The following is a 20,856-nucleotide window of genomic DNA, read 5'->3' as shown; positions in this document are numbered from 1 at the left end:
CGTGTTCAACTTTTTTCCAGGAATTTCGGGAGTAAAACTCCACCGTTTGTACGCTGGCGTGGGGACATAGTCTTATTTTGGGAGAATCCAGCCCCCGGAATTTAAAATTAATTCTTGGGATGTGGGCATCACTGGCCGACATTTATTGGCAGCACGGTAGTACAGTGGTTGGCACTGTGGCGTCACAGCGCCAGGGTCCCAGGTTCAAATCCTGGCTGGATCACTGTCTGTGTGGAGTCTGCACATCCCCCCCGTGTCTGGTGGGTTTCCTCCGGGTCCTCTGGTTTCCTCCCTCTGGTCCCGAAAGACGTGCTGTTAGGTAATTTGGATTCTGAATTCTCCCCCTGTGTACCCGAATGGGCGCCGGAATGTGGCGACTTCGGGGCTTTTCCCAGTTACTTCATTGCAGTATTAATGTAAGCCTACTTGTGACAATAAAGATTATTATTGCCCATCCCTAATTGCCCTTGTGAAGGTGAGTGAGCTGTCTTTTTAAACCGTTGCAGTCCACGTAGGGTAGGCACTGTTAGAGAGGGAGCTCCCAGATTTTGTTCCAAGGGATTTCCAAATCATGATGGTGAGTGTCTTGGAAGAGAACTTCCAGGTACTAGTGTTCCTATTGGGTTGCTGTCCTTGTCCTTCTAGACAGTAGTGTTTATCGGGTTGAAAGGTAATGTCTAAAGAGCTTTGGTGAGTTCTTTCTAAGAATATTAGTACATATAAAATAAGCGAGTTTTAAAGTTTATTGCTGGAACAAATGTTGAAATCAAGGCTGATGAACCCTGGTCTGTGCTATTGTTTAATGAAGTCTTGGGCAGTACCGAATGCATTCCAGTTTGTAGCCAATGTGGGACATATTTACCAGAATGACCGATGAAGTTGAATGGAAGAGAATGTTTGTGGCAAAACCCAAAAATGTTATCACAGCTTATGCTCTAGTTTCTTCCTCCAATGAGGCATGTTTCACTTCATAGAACATAGAACAGTACAGCACAGAACAGGCCCTTCGGCCCTCAATGTTGTGCCGAGCCATGATCACCCTACTCAAACCCACGTATCCACCCTATACCGTAACCCAACAACCCCCTCTTAACCTTACTTTTATTCGGACACTACGGGCAATTTAGCATGGCCAATCCACCTAACCCGCCATCTATCGTTGGACTGTGGGAGGAAACCGGAGCACCCGGAGAGAAACCCACGCACACAGGGGAGGACGTTGCAGACTCCACACAGAACAGTGACCCCAGCCGGGAATCGAACCTGGGACCCTGGAGCTGTGAAGCATTTATGCTAACCACCATGCTACCCTGCTGCCCCCAGGGTACTTCCTTTCTCAATTCTCATTGTTTCTTTACTGACTAGTTTTGAATATATGTTATACATTTATGAAATGTACTGAAATGTCTTCAGATAGTTTGCTGGTGTTTCATTGCAGTTGCACTGCTGAACCATAAAGATTAAAGTATGTAAATATACCATTTGGCCTATTTTGTCTGTGCCAGCTCTGTTCGTCCATAACTAATCCCACAGTTATAGTTCTTGCTGCTAACCCAGTATCTTCCAATGTTTCAAATATTTGTCTATTTTTTTTTACATAAAAGCAACAGTAGTAGTCTCTATCTCAGTTGTTCCCGGTTGTGCATTCTATGTTCCAGCAGCATTTTTGCATGAAGAAATTTATCCCAGCCTTTTAAATAGGGGTTTATCAATTTAAAACCACTCAATACAAGTAGATGGAATATTATTTCACTATTTGCTCCACCAGTAACCTTCAAAACTTAAAAATTTATGTGCTTACATGTGTTAATATTTCAGCTGTTCGTCACTTCTTTACATTTTGATACTTTGGGTAACCTGTCTTTTCTCTTTTACCTTACTCCTTCAATAAATAGTTCTATTTGATATTTTTTGCAGATTTAAATTAAATGCATAATTTGACCAGTTTCTCAATGTCTACAAATAACTTGGGATCACCTCCAATCCACTGAAATGCCTATTTTTACAAAAAGCACAACTTAGTTGCATTCATAAATGTGGGCATTATTTTCAGTACCTTAAGATAATTAGCGTGGAAAAATAAATGCCTGGGATTAAAACTCTAGTAAATTGAACAATTGCTTGCTGGGCATTTGGAGCTCTGTTTGTTTTTCTATCAAACCAAATAACAATCCGATTGACAATTGATGTTCTATTATCTAAACTTGCATTTTAACATTAAATCCAGTTAGTATCTATTTGGGTGCAAATGGTTTCGGCCTATTTTTCAGCCTCAAATAGGCAAGGCGCTGGGACCGCACACCAGAAACCAGATGCTCCAGGCTTGTCCAAAATTAGGCCTCTTGCTCCCATCATCAGATTGTTGGTGAGCTTTGAACACCGGCCAGATTCCAAGAGACAGTTGCCAGTTTCAGAGGGACACAATTGGTTCAGTTGCCTCAAGTCATCAGGAGGGATGGAGGAATCCAATCCATGCATTCTTAATTATTCTTTCACCTGCATTTCCTGATTATTCCGATTTTCCTTGCTTTTTGTTTTAGCAGTGTGCCAGTTACTTTATTTTTTCTCCATTCAGAATTGAAACTTTTTAGTCTGTTCTGCCTTTATTCCTTTCCTTTGTCCTGTCTTGCTCTGCTGTCCACTTGAAATTCAAACATCAACTTGGCAGCATTTACTGTTTATTTTAGTTTACTTCATGACATGTTTATTTTAGTTTACTTCATGACGTATTACTTTCGGTAACTTGTTGAGCAGTATTTGCTTTTCAAGATCTTGGTCTCAAGTAACGAAAGGCAAGTTTTGATTTGAAGTATGCAAACTAGTGTTTGTATAAACACGATAGTCTTGAATTTCCTTCATACTTGCCTCAAGAGGCAAACGCATTATGAGAACAAACAAACCCTGAGGTTTGAAGGATTGTGGAATTTTGGCCCTGGGTTGCACATGTATTTACAATATGCTCAACTCTCCTTGATCCTATACAGCCATCTACTGATCCCTCTGTCTTATATGCAGGTTCCTTGCGATTGCTCAAAAGTGCTGTTAAAATTGTGACCGGAGTTTCAAGCACAGCACAAAACAAGTTTTCAAGAGTTTTTTCAAAAACTGCGGTGTATTTTCTGTTTCTTTCAATTACTTTTTTTTGGCATGAGTCCCGTTTTAAAAATTGCATTCCTAATGTGGAATAGTAAATATATGTGCCTATGTAACCAGTTTGATTGACACATCTGGCTTTCAGTTGTCATGTGACTATGCCATGAGGCTGCCTCTGGAGGCAGACATCATAAGGCAGTTCAGTAAAGACTCCCATTGAGGCAAGACATTAATGAAGCTCTGTTTCCCTATACATGAAACATGATGTGCAGAAATGGTGAAAACATGATATTTGAACTCTGAAAATGAGACAGAGAAGACACTGAGAACCCAGGAAGACCGGTTAAAAAAGAACTGCTGAAACTGTAAAGGAAAACAAACTGGCTGAAAGTTAATTGCTGTGTGAATAAAATGCTGCAGTAAATCTCGAGTGACATTGAATAGTGCTATGTGGGAAAAAATGGCAGTTTCCCACTATTGGTAGAAAAACTGAGATTGCAAACAACTTGATTAACAAGCCTGAACCAATAGAAGCCACACTCATAGCATTGCTGTGAAGGGACTGCTGCAATGTGTACACCACTCTAACAGATGAACAAAGAAAAAAGATGACAGAAGGTTTCAAAGCCTTGAACACAAATTTTGAACCCTGAGAATGTTACATATGAACGATATGTATTCCACGTGAGGCCATAGAACAGTATGTGGCAGCAGCAACACAACTTAGTGTTATCTGAAATGATCTGATTAAGTTCTCACTGTTCTCACTAAAGATCGCGTAGTTTTGGGCTTCCTTCCATTCCCACCCTTATCATATATTTGTCTAGATGTCCCTTAAATGCGCTATCGTACCTGTTCCCACCTCCTCCCCAGTTCCATATATTTACCACCCTCTATTTAGAAAAACTTCTACTGCTACTCTCTGCCTTCTGTGCCAAGCAGTTCTGTATCTAACTTGCCAGCTCTCCTCCGATCCCATGTGGCTTCACCTTTTGTACCAGTCTACCGTGAGGTACCTGTCAAAGGCTTTACTGAAGTCTATGTATACAACTCTACTGCCTACTGACTTGCCTTCCCTCATCTATCATCTTTGTCACTTCCTCGAGAAACTCGATCAAGTTAGTGAGGCACGACCTTCCCTGACAAAACCATGCTGTCCATCACTAATAAGCCCATTTGTTTCCAAATGGGAGTAAATCCCATCTCTAAGAATCTTTTCCCATAATTTTCCTACCACTGATGTAAGGCTCACTGGCCTATAAATCCCTGGGTTATCCCTGCTACCCTTCTGAAACAATGGAACAGCATTGGCTACTATCCAGTCCTCTGACAAATAGTTTGACCGTTACAATGGTGATCGTATATGAAGAATATCAAGCGACCAAGAAATGTCAGATAGATATATGTGCATCATGCAACATATTGGCCTTCACAGATCTGTGAAATGGCTCATTATGGTGATCCAAATATGATGCCCTCAAAAGTAAGATTGAGGCACTGATGGAACAGTATTCATGACGAGTGCACAAATTAGACTGACGAGCAAATGCAATGGTGTTCCAGATCATCGATAGGACGCAACAGCCATTTATCTCCGCTGAAGCAAGTCTAAAACGTGGATTGATTACCCTAAACGTGACAACAGAGAGTGGGAAACCGATGACTCCAGAGCAAGGGTGGCAGAAGAACCCAGGGAGAGGAAGACAATATTCAAGAAAACCAGTTGCCAACCATGTCAATGTAATGAATTGTACAAACTGAAGGTAAATGAAGCCGTTCTACAGAAAAATGTTCACATCAGGCGGAACTGGCAAATTTGAAGCACAAGGCTCGAGCTGAGTTTAGACTTGTAAAAGTGCTTAATAAACAGAAGCCAGTCAAGGTACTAGCGTTCAGCATTCCCAACCCGAGTCAGCCTGCATGAAACTTGGGTCAAGCATAGAGAAATTATCTGCATAATCGTACGCAGTGGAAATGGATTAATGAATCTACCAGTGTAATCGCAGACATATCCGAACGATTAGCGAAGCTGGGCCGGGAGATGGGATCTCACCAGCTGTACTGAGCACAGATGTACCATCAACTCCGGTGGTCCAAGATTCCTCAACAACCACAAAGCAACATGAACAATCGCCAAGGCAACAAGGGCATTGGGAACAAAACACTCTTGATAAGGAACATCACACAAACTAGCAGCCATCAACGTGAACGTGTTCCATTCGGAGACCTGCATAGCTTAAAGATTAGTGTGTGCAATACATGTTACAATGACTGACTCATAGAATGCTTTTAGGTAATTTGGACATTCTGAATTCTCCCTCCGTGTACCTGAACAGTCGCTGGAATGTGGCGGCTAGGGTCTTTTCACAGTAACTTCATTGCAGTGCTAATGTAAGCTAACTTGTGAAAAAATTATTATTATTATTAAACATATTCATTCATGAAAAGAGTGGGTGTATGCTGGGTAACATGCGTAGCTCATGGTTTTCCATAGTCATGTGACAATGTCATCAGACTGCCTTAGGAGGCTGTCACCGTAACGCTCCTCCAAATGCTCTCATTGAGACAAGGTACGAATAAAGCTCTGCTGACCTTGCACATGAAACCTATAGTGAATAAATGATAGTTAAATTAGTTGAAACTTCAGCTGGAGGGGCTAGTTAACAGAAGTGAAGTTGGGGGTCGTCAGGAGGAGGCGTGTGGGGAGGATGGGGTCGGTTATTTGTCCAGGGGGGGAGGTGTTTACTGCCATCGATATGGTTGGTGTGGCGCAGTTGGAAGGGCGAGATGACGGTGGAGGGCAGGCATGGAGGGCGAGTGGACGTGGACAGAGGGCTGTCCAAGAAGGGTATGGCTGATCGGCAGGGAGTGGGACGAGCATCCCCCTGAGCAGACTGGTTACATGGAATGTGGGAGGGTTGAATAAACCAGTTAAACGATTGCGTGTGTTCATGCATCTGAGAAGTTTGAAGGCAGACGTGGGGCGGGATTCTCTGAGCCCCTTCTCCGAGGTGCGGAGAATCGGCGCCATTTGCGCCAATGGGTTTGACGCGGCGCCGATCGCAGGCCGCTGTACGCGGCGGGGCCGTCGATTCTACGGCCCAGATGGGCCGAGCGGTCGCACGGAAACGGCAGAGTCCTGCCGGCGTCGTTCACTCCTGGTCGCTGCCGGCAGGAACTCTGCGCGAAGGGTCGGGGACGGGGAAAAGCACTCCTTCACTGGGAGGGTGGGGGGGGGGGGGGGGGGGGTGTGGGGGGGGGGGACTCCGATGGGGTCCGGCCCGCGATTGGGGTTCACCGATCGGTGGGCCGACCTCTTCCCGCCCCACCCCGGGCCTACTTTGTTCCGCTTCCGGCCCCATAACCCCCCACACCATGTTTGCGTCGGGGCCGAGCATTCCGTGAGTCTACCCGCGCTTGCATCGGTTGGCGCTTCGTTACTGTGCATGGGCGGTTGGCGCCGCCCCCAGTCCGCGCCAGGATGTAAGGCTAGAGCGGCGTGCACTGCTCCCGCGCCATGCTGGGGGCCAGAATCGGTTGTCCCCACGCCCGTTTTGCACCGTCGTGAAACGCGACAGCTTGAATATTTAGTCTCCATTTCGGAGCATCGCGCCCGTGGTGCTTTTACAGGAGACACACCTGATGTTTGGGGATCAGACGAGGCTGAGGAGGAGATGGGTGGGGTAAGTGTTTTACTCGGGGCTTGATATTAAGATGAGAGGTGTTGTGGTATTAGTCAATAAGAGGGTGGTGTTAGAAGTGATGAACATTGTAACCAATCCGGATGGTTGGTGGGAAGCTAGAGGGGATGCCGGAGGCCGGACATGTGGAGGTTTGGGAGGCTGAGGGCGAAGGAGTTTTCATGCTTCTTCCATGTGTATTGGTGTATTTCTGGATCGTCTTTTTCGTATTGGATAAGTCACTGCTGACTGGGTGTCTGACTCTGGGTATTCAGCAATCGTGGTTTCTGGCCATGAGCCACATTGGGTGGATTTGCGAGTGGTTCAGGAGGGAAGCTCAACGGCAGCAGTGAAGGTTGGATGTGGGGGTGTGTGAGCGGGTGAGGGCTGCCACGTGGAGCGAGTGAGGGCTGCCATACAGATGGATGAGGGTGTGTGAGCGGGTGAGCGCTGCCACACGGAGCGGGTGAGGGCTGCCATACGGGGCAGATGAGGGGGGTATGAGCGGGTGAGGTCTGTCATAAAGGTGGATGAGGGGCTGTGTGAGTGGGTGAGGGCTGTCATAAGGGTGGTTGAGGGCGTGTGTGAGTGGGTGAGAGCTGCTATACAGGATGGATGAGGGTATGTGTGAGTGGGTGAGAGCTGCTATACAGGACGGATGAGGGTATGTGTGAGTGGGTGAAAGCTGCTATACAGGACGGATGAGGGTATGTGTGAGTGGGTGAGAGCTGCTATGCAGGACGGATGAGGGTATGTGTGAGTAGGTGAGAGCTGCTATACAGGGTGGATGAGGGTATGTGTGAGTAGGTGAGAGCTGCTATACAGGATGGATGAGGGTATGTGTGAGTAGGTGAGAGCTGCTATACAGGGCGGATGAGGGTATGTGTGAGTGGGTGAGAGCTGCTATACAGGATGGATGAGGGTATGTGTGAGTGGGTGAGAGCTGCTATACAGGGCGGATGAGGGTATGTGTGAGTGGGTGAGAGCTGCTATACAGGGCGGATGAGGGTATGTGTCAGTAGGTGAGAGCTGCTATACAGGGCGGAATGAGTGTGTGTGAGTGGGTGAGAGCTGCTATACAGGGCGGATGAGGGTATGTGTGAGTGGGTGAGAGCTGCTATACAGGGCGGATGAGTGTGTGTGTGAGTGGGTGAGAGCTGCCATACGGGGCGGATGAGTGTGTGTGTGAGTGGGTGAGAGCTGCCATACGGGGCTATGTGTAGATGAATGATACGGGGGAGGTCACAGCTGCCACATTGTGGGAAGCATTTGGGCTGATGTTCGAGAGGGAGTTTATTTCTTTTGGCTGCACGGGGAGAACGTGGGGTGAGATGAGAGGGAGGGGAAGGCAAGGCTAGTTGATGAGATCTTGAGGCTGAATAGGAGGTACTCGATGGCGCCGGAGAAGGGGTTGTTGAAGATGAGACAGGCTCCAGATGGATAAGAAGTGGGAGCAGTGTGATATCAAGCTTACGGCAAAAGTGCTAGCGTCGCAGTTTGAGGACTGTGTGCCAGCGTTGATTGGGGAGGATTCGGCGGGTTTTGTGAAAGGGAAGCAGTTGTCGGCTTGAGCAGAGGTTACTTAACGTGATTATGATGACGTCGGTGTGGAGGGGACAGGAGGTTGAGGTAGTGGTGGCAATGGATGCGGCGAAGGCTTTTGATCGCATGGAATGGGCGTATTTGTTCGAGGTGCTGGGGCGTTTCGGGTTCTGACAGGGGTTTGTGAATTATGTCCAGTTGCTGCATAAGGCGCTGGTGGCAAGAGTGTGGACAAACCAAGTGAATGCTTTGGGCTACAACATGGGACGAGACAGGGGTCCCAGCTCTCGGATGTTATGTCCGAGGTTCTGGGTGTGGAGGTAGTCCCGAGTCCAGGGGTGGAGATTTTTGGTGTGTTGGATGACCCAGGGGTGCGGGGGGAGGGGGGGTGGGGGAAGGGGGGCATGAGAGAGGCTGATGTATTGACCTTTGCCTCTATGATTCCCGGAGACGGGTTTTATGTTGTCGGAACTCGGAGCCACCAAAGGTAGGGGTGTCGGTGAGCAATCTGGAGAATTCCTGAGGTTGGAGAAGATCAGGTTTGCTCTAATGGGGGTCAGTAGAAGGGTTCACCCAGAGGTGGAAACCATTTCCATTCCCGTACCAGCCTCCTCGAACATGCGCTGGAATGTGGTGACAAGGGGCTTTTCACAGTAACTTCATTGAAGCCTACTTGTGACAATAAGCGATTTTCATTTGTTGATTTCTTCAAAGAGAATTGAGGGGTCAGCAAGTGGTGATGTGGGGGGGGGGGGGGGGGTGGTGCTAAGGGGTTTATAAAGGGGAAGGCAGGGCGTGGTTGGAGGTCAATGACAAGCGGCTGGAGTGATGGGCTGTTTGTTGGGTTGATGCAATGTTTTTTTGATCTTTTGTTCTTTTGACATTCTGTATATGTTTATTTCTGTTGGAAAACCTTGAATAAAATTATTAAATATACAACTTTTAAAAAAATTTGTTGAAATGTCCATTTTCATACTTCAGCAAAGAATGCATGGTGTGAATTTGGTGCTTCCCTTGGGCCCTAATTGTTTATCATAATTTTTATATTTAGGTATATTCTAATTTGACCGCAGGAATTGTGTAACTTTGCATTCCACAGTGGCCAAAGCAATGAAGTACATTTTCAGGTCCAACATGAAATGAAATGAAAAAAATGAAAATCGCTTATTGTCACGAGTAGGCTTCAATGAAGTTACTGTGAAAAGCCCCTAGTCGCCACATTCCAGCGCCTGTTCGGGGAGGCTGTTACGGGAATCGAACCACGCTGCTGGCCTGCCTCGGTCTGCTTTCAAAGCCAGCGATTTTGGGGCCTCACGGTAGCATGGTGGTTAGCATCAATGCTTCACAGCTCCAGGGTCCCAGGTTCGATTCCCGGCTGGGTCACTGTCTGTGTGGAGTCTGCACGTCCTCCCTGTGTGTGCGTGGGTTTCCTCCGGGTGCTCCGGTTTCCTCCCACAGTCCAAAGATGTGCGGGTTAGGTGGATTGGCCATGCTAAATTGCCCGTAGTGTAAGGTTAATGGGGAGATTGTTGGGTTACGGGTATACAGGTTACGTGGGTTTAAGTAGGGTGATCATTGCTCGGCACAACATCGAGGGCCGAAGGGCCTGTTCTGTGCTGTACTGTTCTATGTTCTATGTTCTATGATTGAGCCCAGTGTGCTAAACAGCCCCTGAAAATCAACGAGGATGGGATTCGAACCCACACGTGCAGAGCACAATGGATTAGCAGTCCATCGCCTTAACCACTCGGCCGCTGCGTCCCACACTAACATTGGGGTAAAGTAGCTCTTGAGTAGTTAGAAAACAGAAAATCAATTAGGACCACTTATGCTACAAGATCGACGTCTTCTTTGTGTTGTTCAACATCACTCGTTTCTTGAGAAATTTATCAAATCTTAGGCTGGATTCTCTGCTGGGGAGTGCTCCATTTTGCCGGCAGCCCAGAGGTTTCCTGATGGCGTGGGACTTCCCCACAATGGGAAACCCCATTGATCAGCCGGTGTAACGGAGCGTCACGTGGCGGAGAATCCAGCCCCTTATTTTTCTTGTATACACCACAATTAGAATATTCTTTCTTATTTAATTGAGAAAGTATATCATACTATTTTCTTTATTAAAAATGGAAGTCTATTACTGGTGGTGTTTCCAAACTGCATTCTTGTTATTCCTGGGAGTAGATGGTTTACTTCTGACATAAATTTACAATCTCAATGCTCATACTGCAGTTGCTCAGAATTATTATTTCATTTGTAATGACTGTGTCTAAGATCAGAATCTCAATGTTATGCTTTTGATAGAACTTGTAGCTATGCCAGGTATTAGAATTTGAAAATCTCTTCTGTAAGCAATTTTGGGTTAACATTGAAATGCAGAGGAAAGAGGGGAGAAAATTAGCTTCATTTTGCCTTTTTTATTAACAATCCCTAATGAGAACCAAATTAGTAAAATAAGTAATTGATGTTTGTTGAATGCTAGGTTGTGATTGTGAGGAGAGCTCCAAGGATCACTGCAGAACTGCCAAGATACATTTTATACATACAGTATATAGGCATGTGACTATCTGGGTATGCATTGTGTCAGAAATTCTCTCTGTTAAAGTGGATTCAGGGTACTGCTGCCATTCAAGGTGATATCCAAACCCTGTCTAACCTTTGTGTCTTTGTTCTGAATTTGTGATTGGCAGGTCTTTTGCTATAGGCTGTCAGAGTCTGGGAATAAAATTGGCAAGCACCCTACATTCTTTAGTTCCTGCCGTTCTGTCACATACTCGGGTCACTGGTGAGGCAGGACTCGGAAGTCAGTAATATGTGCTGATACTGAATAGATTGCCATGATTTTGCTTTGATATAAATAGGACCATTAAAACAAAGTTCAAAACTGGATTATTATTTTGTGTTAAAATATTTCAAAATACATTTTATTTCTACTACACAATCATTTAGGCCTGAACTAAGTAAGCTGCCAATGTGACTTTCATTGGCACAACACAATCTGGAACATATAATTACGCAGGCTTGGAGACCAGTGGGGTAGAATGTCTCCTCTGTACATTAGCGCGCTGTTCCAGGAGCAGATATATATTTTTTAAATTGATTAGTCTTCCCGCCAGAAGTGGCGGCAGAGAGCAGGTCACGCACCCACTGAAGTCACATACTCTGGGCACAAAATTACTGAGGAGAGCTTTTGCCGTTTTGTAGCTGCTAGTAAGCAAGCAACAGGACTGTGTGAAGAATTGAAGCTGGATTTTTTTGGGCACAGTAATAAGTCTAACAACACAAGTGAGTCACCTGAGGAAGGAGCAGTGCTCCGAAAGCTAGTGTTTGAAATAAACATGTTGGACTTTAACCTGGTGTTGTAAGACTTCTTACTATGCTCACCCCAGTCCAATGCCGGCATCTCCATATCATGGATTTTTTTTGGGACTAAGGAAGAGAGGAAATGAAATGAAAATCGCTTATTGTCACAAGTAGGCTTCAAATGAAGTTACTGTGAATAGCCCCTAGTCACCACATTCTGGTGCCTGTTCGGGGAGGCTGGTCCGGGAATTGAACCGTGCTGATGGTCTGCCTTGGTCTGCTTTCAAAGCCAGCGATTTAGCCCTGTGCTAAACAGCCCAGAGACACAAACAGACCAGCATCTCGCAACTGAGTCTGCTGGAGAGAGCTTCGCAGGAACCAGGAAAGTCCATGGCAGGACAAAGCAGTGCTGGTGTGAGCTCCAGGATCGCTAATGCACAACCCATACAGAAATGTAACATTGAATGACAAAGCAAGTGAGATCGTGAGGACCAAGCAGGCTCACCTGTCGCATTAAAGGTAAGCAAAAATGATGGGTTGCGTAGGTCAGCTGGCGCGGGTCCCGAAAGTCGGCCGGTTGGTAAAAATGGGTCCCCGGGGAAAAAAGTTTGAAAAACATTGCCTTAAAACAATCCCATTCCACACAGTCTCAAACCTTGGGCGGGATTCTTCACCGGTGGGATTCTTCCTTTTGCCGGTTCCCCGGTGGCGTGGGCTGCCCAACAATGGGAAACCCGATTGACCCGATCGAAACAAATCTGTTGGACTTAAATCTGCTGTTGTAAGACTTCTTACTGTGCTCACCCCAGTCCAACGCTGGCATCTCCACATCATGGAATCCAAAATAAGCATTGGTTGACTAAGTCCCATTTGATAACATTGCCAGCAACACCTTCCATTACTTTTCTGGTGATTGAGAGAAGGTTGATGGGGTGATAATTGGTTGGATTGTATATGGCTTGCTTTTTGTGGATAGGGCATACACTGACACTTTTCCATTGGATACAGCAAAGACTTTGGGCACCACCCAATATTTCTTGATAGCTCATCAAGTGAATCAAATTGGCTAATGACTGGCATCTGTGATGGCAGTAAACCCAGGGAAAAAATTGTGATGGATTATTTGCCTGCTGTTTTTGGCTGAAAATGGTTGCAGCACTTCAGCCTTTACCTTTTCTTTGCCATCATTAAGGATGGGATGTTCCTGGGGCCTCCACCTCTTGCTCATTTTAAAAAATTGTTCAATTGATGGAATACAGTTCTGTTGCAGTTCTGTTGCTGCGGATGGCCAATTGGGCCTCTTGGATGTCCAAGATCTGTTCTGAATTTATCTAATTTTAACACTGGTCATGTCATGCAGTATGATGGAGAGTCCTCTGTGTGAAGATGGGCTTTGTCTCCTCAAGAACTGCATGGTGCACTGTACTGGGAATAGTATCCCACAAATGCCGTCATGTATCAATACGTTTGCAATTACTCAATATGTGAGGACATGGTCAATTCAATTCTTCCCACTTTGTTCTCTCGAGACTTGCCAAATGCCCACTCTGGCAAATATAATTTGGGGTTCCTTCGTTCTGACTGGAAGAGATTTCAATCATTCAGCTCCTAGAACCTGTTGAAATATTCAGTTAAAATGTTCATTGTGGCTAATCCATATCTTATCTCCTTTTTGCCACCTTGCATCTGTATCCCTTGATAACCTTGTGTAACAAAATTCTACGTCTCTCTCTTCTGAAATATTTAGTTGGCCTAACCTCAGCAGCTCTTTGAGAGAAAGCGATATGTATTTCCACTACCTTTTCATGCTTAAAGTGTTTTCTGATGTCACATTTGCAGATATATCTTCAAAGGTGCCTTCAAAGCTTGTGAATTAGTGTTTTAGATCCATTACTTATCTCTCCTCTCGCTGCAAACAAACCAGGAATTTACCAATAAAAACTGTATGCTGCCAAACGTCACATATCCTTCGCACAGGTTAACCCTTGCCCAGTATTAGCAATTCCAAAATGATTCTCCAATGCTACCAAATAAGAAGGTCAGTTCACTGTCCCTTTTCTGCCAAAAATCAAATGTCTCTTCAACTGTATTCTCAGCTTTAAAATGTTAAAGATTAAAACTTCAAAATTGGCCAAGGATTACATAAAAGAGTTTGTAAAAATTCGATTAATTTTTTTTGTAATAGTAATATCCAAGGTACTGTGTTATATGTATGAATCGCACGTTGGTAGTGGGAATGACAGGCAGACCATTTTGTACAAGCTGGCAGCATATGAAGTATTCTGACTGGCTCATATCGCAAAATTGTACTGCCATCTCTGATGTCATTTGAAATACAAATAAAGCACAGTAATGTTTAAGATAATATTTATCTCCAATCGTGTTTATTATACATAATTTAGCTTCCATTTAGACCAGGCACTTATTCTCAGTGGCTCTTCTGATTTCCAGCTGGACATGGCTGTGGCCTTGACTGCTTACCAGTTGTACTTCTGAACTCTGAGAAACTAACTGGCTACTAATATACTGAGCTCTGAACTACAACTCACCTTGGATGATTTTGGCATGTGAGTGTAAATTGTATTCTTCAGTCTCCACTTTGAACTCGCCCACGATACAGTTTTAACCCCATAATTTATATATCCGATTGTTCCCCATGCTACTTAAGTAAACATTTGTTTTCCTGCTGCAAAGCTAATTTGCATATCAGAACCCCTCCAGACAGCTGTGCTCCTATCAGTGCCCCTTTTATCCAGTTCTTTATTTTGTCCAAAACATCTTTAATCTTTATTTTATTCAATTCTTGAGTCCATAAGAACATAAGACATAGAAGCAGAATTAGACCACTCAGCCCTTTGAATCTGCTCTACCATTCAATCATGGCTGATATTTTCCTCATCCACATTCTCCTGCCTTCTCCCCATAACCCCTGATCCCCTGGTTAATCAAGAGACTTCATTTTATTCAAAGATCTTGACAAGAGTGATTGCCCTTGTCATCAAAGCAGCATTTGTTTGAGTTTGAAATCAAGAAGCCCGAGTAAAACTTGAAGTCAATGGGAATTACCTCCACTGGTTGAAGTCATAACTAACACCAAGGAAGATGGTTATGGTTGGAGGCCAATCGTCTCAGTCCTGGAACATCACTGCAGGAGTGTGGCAGTGTTTTAGTCTAAATCATCTTCAGCTGCTTCATCAATGACATTAATTCCATTATAAGGTCAGAAATGGGGATGTCCACTGATGATTGCACAATGCTCGTTACCATCCTCAGCAATAAAGCAATGCATGCAAAAATGCAGAATGACCTTGATAACATTCGGGCTTGGATTGATAAGTGGCGAGTAACATGCATGCTACACAAGTGCCTGGCAATATGGTGGCACAGTGGTTAGCACTGTCGCTTCACAGCACCAGGGACTGGGTTCAATTCCAGCCTTGGGTGACTGTCAGTGTGGAGTTTGCACATTGTGTTCCTGTCTGCCTGGGTTTCCTCCGGGTGCTCCTGTTTCCTCCCACAGCCCAAAGATGTGCAGGTTAGGTGGATTGGCTATGCTAAATTGCACTTTAGCCTCCAAAGATGTGCAGGTTAGGTGGATTGGCCATGATCAATGTATGGGGCTCCGGGGATAGGGTGGTGGAGTGGGCTTAGGTAGAGCGTTCTTTATAATAATAATCTTTATTGTCACAAATAGGCTAACATAGCAATGAATTTACTGTGAAAAGCCTCTAATATCACTTATGGCGCCTGTTGGGGTACACAGAGGGAGAATACAGAATGTCCAATTTACCAAACAGCATGTCTTTCGGGACTTGTGGGAGGAAACCAGAGCACCTGGAGGAAACCCACGCAGACATCAGGAGAACGTGCAGACTCCGCACAGACAGTGACCCAAGCTGGGAATCGAACCTGGGACCCTGACGCTGTGAAGCAACAGTGCTACTCAGATGGTTGATGCAAACTAGATGAGCCGAATGGCCTTCTGCACTGTAGGGATTCTATTGATCTCCAAAGAGAGAATCTAACCATCTCCCATTACATTTAATGGCATTGCCATCACTGAACCTTCCATTCTCAGTATCCTGTGGGTTACCATTGACCAGAAACTGAAATAGACCAGCCATAGAAATATTGTGGCTGCAACAGCATGTCAGAGGCTTGGAATTGTGTGGTGAGTAACTTACCGCCTGACTCCCAAAACTGTCTGCCTTATATGGGACAAATATCAGGAATGTGCTGGAATTTGCTCGAGTTGCCTGGTGAGTGTGAATCCAACAACACTCCAGGTTGACACCATCCAGGATAGAGAAGTCCGCTTGACTGGCATCCATTCACCAAGTTACATTTTCACTCCTCCATTGATGCACAGTGGCAGCATTGTGTACTAGATACCAAATGCACTATAGCAACTCACCAAAGCACCTTCCAAACTTGTAAACTCTACCACCTAGAAGACTGTGGGAACACCACAGTTCCCCTACAAGCCACACTTCATCCTGACTTGGAACTCGATTACCATTCCTTCACTAATGCGGGGTCAAAGTCCTAGAACTTTCTTTTGAACAACACTGCTGGTGTACCTGAACCAGATGGATTGCAACAGTTCAAGAAAGTGGCTCATCACTACTTCATCAAGAGCAGTTAGAGATGGGCAACAGATGCTGGCCTTGCCAGCAACAGCCACATCCCATGAAAGAATAAAAATCACTATCAAACCCCTTCACAATTTTAAAGTCTTTCTCCTGGAGGAGGTTAGCCAGGGGGACCAAATGCATCCCAACCTATGTTACAAGTTGGTTCATAAAAAAAACAAAATGTGGAATTCGACGGAAGATCAATGTCATGATGATATAACTACTTTCTTCCCAAAATGGCTTGTTATTTTGTATTAATTATTTAGGTGGCAAACTATTCAACTGGATTAGAATTGAAAATAACAGCTGGAATCACTTTGAAAGATATATACGTCAATGTTGTTGAAGATGCACTGTCCAAAGTTACTTTCTGTACTGATGTATATTATGTCAATATACTTAAATTACTTAAATAAGTCAATGGAAAATATTATTTTAATTTCTCGGTCAGATTCTAATGTGTTACCGACATTTCTAATGTATGTATTTTTTTTATCCTGTCCTCTCTTTGCCTCTGAGCAAGAGAGGAAATGCATGAGCAGAACTTATTTATTTGTACTTTTCAAAAAAATAATCAATTGATACTTCAAATCAAGGAAATCATAGAGCATGTTCATAAACTTAATTTATTCTGCTCATGAGGATGAATGATTCTCATTAATTGTTTCTTGACTTTGGACTAATATCAATACATTTGGCCCGTGGCATTGTGTGCAAATTGTTAATGTTCGGCCGAGTAATGGGGAAATAATTTACCTGTTCATGACAGTTTGAGCTCCAAGGGATTCTGGCGACTGTAATGTTAATATAGATTGGCTTGGTGCAAGACTTAGCAACTAAAATTATGTATTGGAATTGTTGTCTTTCTGGTAGGCATGACTGTTTAATCTGACAAATATACACATTTAGTTCCTGTTGTTAGCTGGAACATTATTTAGAGCTTTGGGTTTCTCATGCCCCAGAGTATGCAGTTATCTTTGACAATAAAAGAATCTTGTACATGTCACAATATTGTTTTCCTTCCAACTCTTTGATTTGACTACACACTAAGTCGAATGATACAACCATCATCCATCCCTTTGATCTTTTGTGGCCAATCAAGAAATAAGCATTTAGAACCTGACTCGAGTTTCACATTGTTTGAGGACTGATTCTCAAATTGTATAATCACTTCTGCTCATTGGGTTTTCAAACATGGGGTGAGATTTAACTAAATGGTAACAAAAGTCCCATAGTGAGTGCATTTAGCTACACGTCTCCCGGTGCTCGCAGCGCTAAGAAACAACACAATAAAATGGCACCTGGGTTAGATAGGGTGCCTCAGTGGGGAACATGCGGCCGAGGCCGCGCTCAGCCCCGTTTTGTGCAGTGAGGAACTCCTCAGCGTTGAGAGATTGGGATGCAATTTTTAAATCTTTTGAGCCCCTGATCTCTGGAGTCCTTGAAGCTACACCCTTGCATCCCTGCCCCGATCATCACTGCCAGGGTGCCAGGCTGGCACCAGCAGTCCAGGGCTCCACGCTGAACAAATAATAATAATCTTTATTAGTGTCATGAGCAGGCTTACATTAACACTGCAGATGAAGTTACTGTGAAAATCCCCAGTCGACACACTCTGGTGCCTGTTTGGGTACACAGAGGGAGAATTCAGAATGTCCAATTCACCTAACAGCTTGCAGGACCTGGAGGAAACCGAACGCCTGGAGGAAACCCGTGCAGATACTGGGAGAACGTGCAGATTCAACACAGACAGTGACCCAAGCCAGGAATCGAACCCGGGTCCCTGGTGCTGTGAAGCAATAGTGCTAACCACTATGCTACTGAGCCACCCAGTAAAGACATGCCCCTGGGAACGTCCAATCCCTGGGAGACCTCGATGGGTCGCGTTGGGTCTGGTCCCCAATTGTGGAGACCAGTACTGAACGGCGTTTGCCCGAGGTCTCTGAGACGGAGGGGATAGATCCCCTCACTTTAATATGCAGATTTTCCAAATAGTGATACCACCCACAATGGGCGGGATTTATATCGCAACATCTCGTGAGAACATGTTAGTCTCGTGAGGCGTTGTGAGCCGGGTACAGTGCGCCGCGGTGAGCTGCTTTTCGGGCAAGGCATAGCCGTTCGATCGCTTCCATGATTAGATGAGGAGAAATTGTAAATGAATGATATTCTTGAATTTTAATACAAAAGAAAAATGCTGCAAACACTGGATATTTGAAACAGAAACAAAAGATGCTGGAAACACTCAGCTGGTCAGGCATCTGTGCAGAGAAAGCAAGTTAACATTTCAGGTCGAGATGAACTTTCTATGAGCATTCTTTTGTTTTGTGTGAATTCAATTGCTCTGGTTTCCTGTCACAGTCCAAAAATGTGCAGGTTAAGTGGATTGGCCATACTAAATTGCCCCTTAGTGTCCAAAGAATAGGTGGGATTATGGGGATAGGATGGGGGAGTGGGTCTAGTAGGGTGCTCTTTCAGAGGGTTGATGCAGACTTGATTGGTTGAGTGGCCTCCTTCTGTACTGTAGGGATTCTTATGTCGCTATAAATATCAACAGATTTTAAGATTAACATGGACTACAGAGTACACTTTAAGCTACAATGATCTCCTGAACACAAAGTCCATCTATGCACTCAGATTGACTGTACTCAAATACACACTCTGCTATGAACCCAAGTTAGTGTCTGTGGATCTTCCTTTAGATTCCTCCCAGAAAATTGTCACAGGAGAGTTTCCAAACTCAAAAGCATGCTTTAAAACCTTCTCTCACAATAATGCTTTCCCTTTGCGGTTTGCATTTCAAAGTCCAGGCCGTGTTTTCCTAATGGCACGTTGAAACAAAGTTTGCACTCCACTTTTAACAGTGGATCCAGTCCAGGTTTTACACCAATCCCCTTGGGATATCTTTGTCTTGAATACTGTGCAAACGGTTCACAATTGCCTTAACTCTCAATTCCCAGACTCTAGTAAAATGGCATCAAACATTAATTTACCTCTGAATCTTGCTGTCCCACTTTAAATTTAATTACGACAATTGTCTCACTCAAAACACTGTTCACTATTCCATGAATTCTTCTAATAATAATCTTTTATTATTGTCACAGTTAGGCTTTCAACACTGCAATGAAGCTACCATGAAAAGCCCTTACCTTGGTATCTGTTCTCTTCAACCCATGTGTCTTAAACATTTTTTCTGTCTTCATTCCTTGGTTATCTGGGCTATGTATAAGTTGTTCCTTAGGAAGCCTGCATGTTTGCAACTCCCTTGTCCTGTCCAGCTTCTGGCAGAATTGAAAGATGTTCACTTCCTAGTGTCCTGTCTCCGAGAGCCAAAAAATTCACATTTTCCGCTGGAAAGTGGTCCCTGTTGCTAAGCAGCGACTCATTTCTATTTACTCTTCACACCTAACCCCCTCTAAGCCCAATGGAGACACAGTTGGAACTGAACAAACACCCATCTTTTGTCCAGCATGAATCTGACTATAGTTTTACTTTTCCAGGCACAGAAACATGAAATTAAACATACACAAAACTATACCTTATTTCTATTTTTCTTTACCAAAGCACATATCAATCCCTTTGTTTTCCGAACAAAACCTTATACATCCAAAATCTATACATTTTTGAGCCTCATCAACCATTAGCGTGGGAAGTCCGTTGTTTGTCTGCATTATTTACTTTGTGACTTTTGTGGTGAATATCTCCAAAGTAAACATATTACAGGTACTGAGTATTTATTATTCAGTGATATATCTTACATTTCTAGCCATTTAATTCACCTTGGACTATAGCTAGACTAGACTGAGGCCGTTGTAATGCACGTTTATATGAGATATATCTAAAATCCAAACCCCTCTTGGTTTCTGTTAAAAGATATTTGATCTGTACTCGGAAAAAACATCGAGTTGGGGTTTTGTAAAAATGCCAAGTACCATTATCAGCCACATTAATATAACTATTGACTCGCCTTGCAAGAGGTGCCCATATTCAACAGTATTGGTATGAGGTCAGCATGAGTGGGGCTGGGGAAGGGTTTCAGGCTTCTGAGAATCCTGGCATGGAAAATTGTGGTCCTTGATCTGTGATCACCTAAGAGAGGGATACTGGAATTTGAAAACATTTAATGAAGGACTTCTTCGATTTAGGGGAGGTTCTGAGGTCAGGAATGTCATTTAGGGGATTGTGAGTACAGAATGTCATGAGGTATTGAAGTGGGAGGTGGAGAACAGGGTCCTGGGATATGGCAAGTGAGGAAAGAGAGATTTGAAATACTTCAGAGCCTGAATATAACAGATCTATCATTTATTTTAGTAGACTAGGACAAATTCAGAGGGGTTCCAATGACTCTTGACCCATTTGAACCTATGCTTACCCTCCGACTTCTCCTTCTACTCATCTACATCTTTTTTTTTAACCTTGGGTGACTCTCATCACTTTATCCACCATGTTAGTTAAAACATTTAAGAGTAAATATGTCTGCTTAATGAATAGTCAGAAACATATGTACTGGATAAATATGGCGAGTGTATACCAGAATGGCGCTGGAGGCTTGCTCATGTTATTTCATTGCTCAAGAAAGGAGAGTGGGATAAACCAGGAAACTGCAAGCC

The 20,856-nt window shown here is 44.2% G+C and overlaps 1 protein-coding gene and 1 non-coding gene across 11 annotated transcripts in view; one reads left to right on the top strand and one right to left on the bottom strand.

Moving 5' to 3' along the window:
* gulp1b (GULP PTB domain containing engulfment adaptor 1b) overlaps positions 1-20,856 on the top strand; it is a 530,845-nt gene that overhangs the window by 1,825 nt on the left and 508,164 nt on the right. The window lies entirely within an intron of this gene.
* On the bottom strand, positions 9,995-10,076 carry trnas-gcu. Its single transcript has one exon. It is a non-coding gene; the product is annotated as a tRNA-Ser (tRNA).

The sequence above is a fragment of the Scyliorhinus canicula genome, chromosome 2, assembly GCF_902713615.1.
Source record: "Scyliorhinus canicula chromosome 2, sScyCan1.1, whole genome shotgun sequence".
NCBI lineage: Eukaryota > Metazoa > Chordata > Chondrichthyes > Carcharhiniformes > Scyliorhinidae > Scyliorhinus > Scyliorhinus canicula.
Note: the sequence above shows the minus strand (reverse complement) of the source record. Positions and strands in the feature narration are given on the sequence as shown.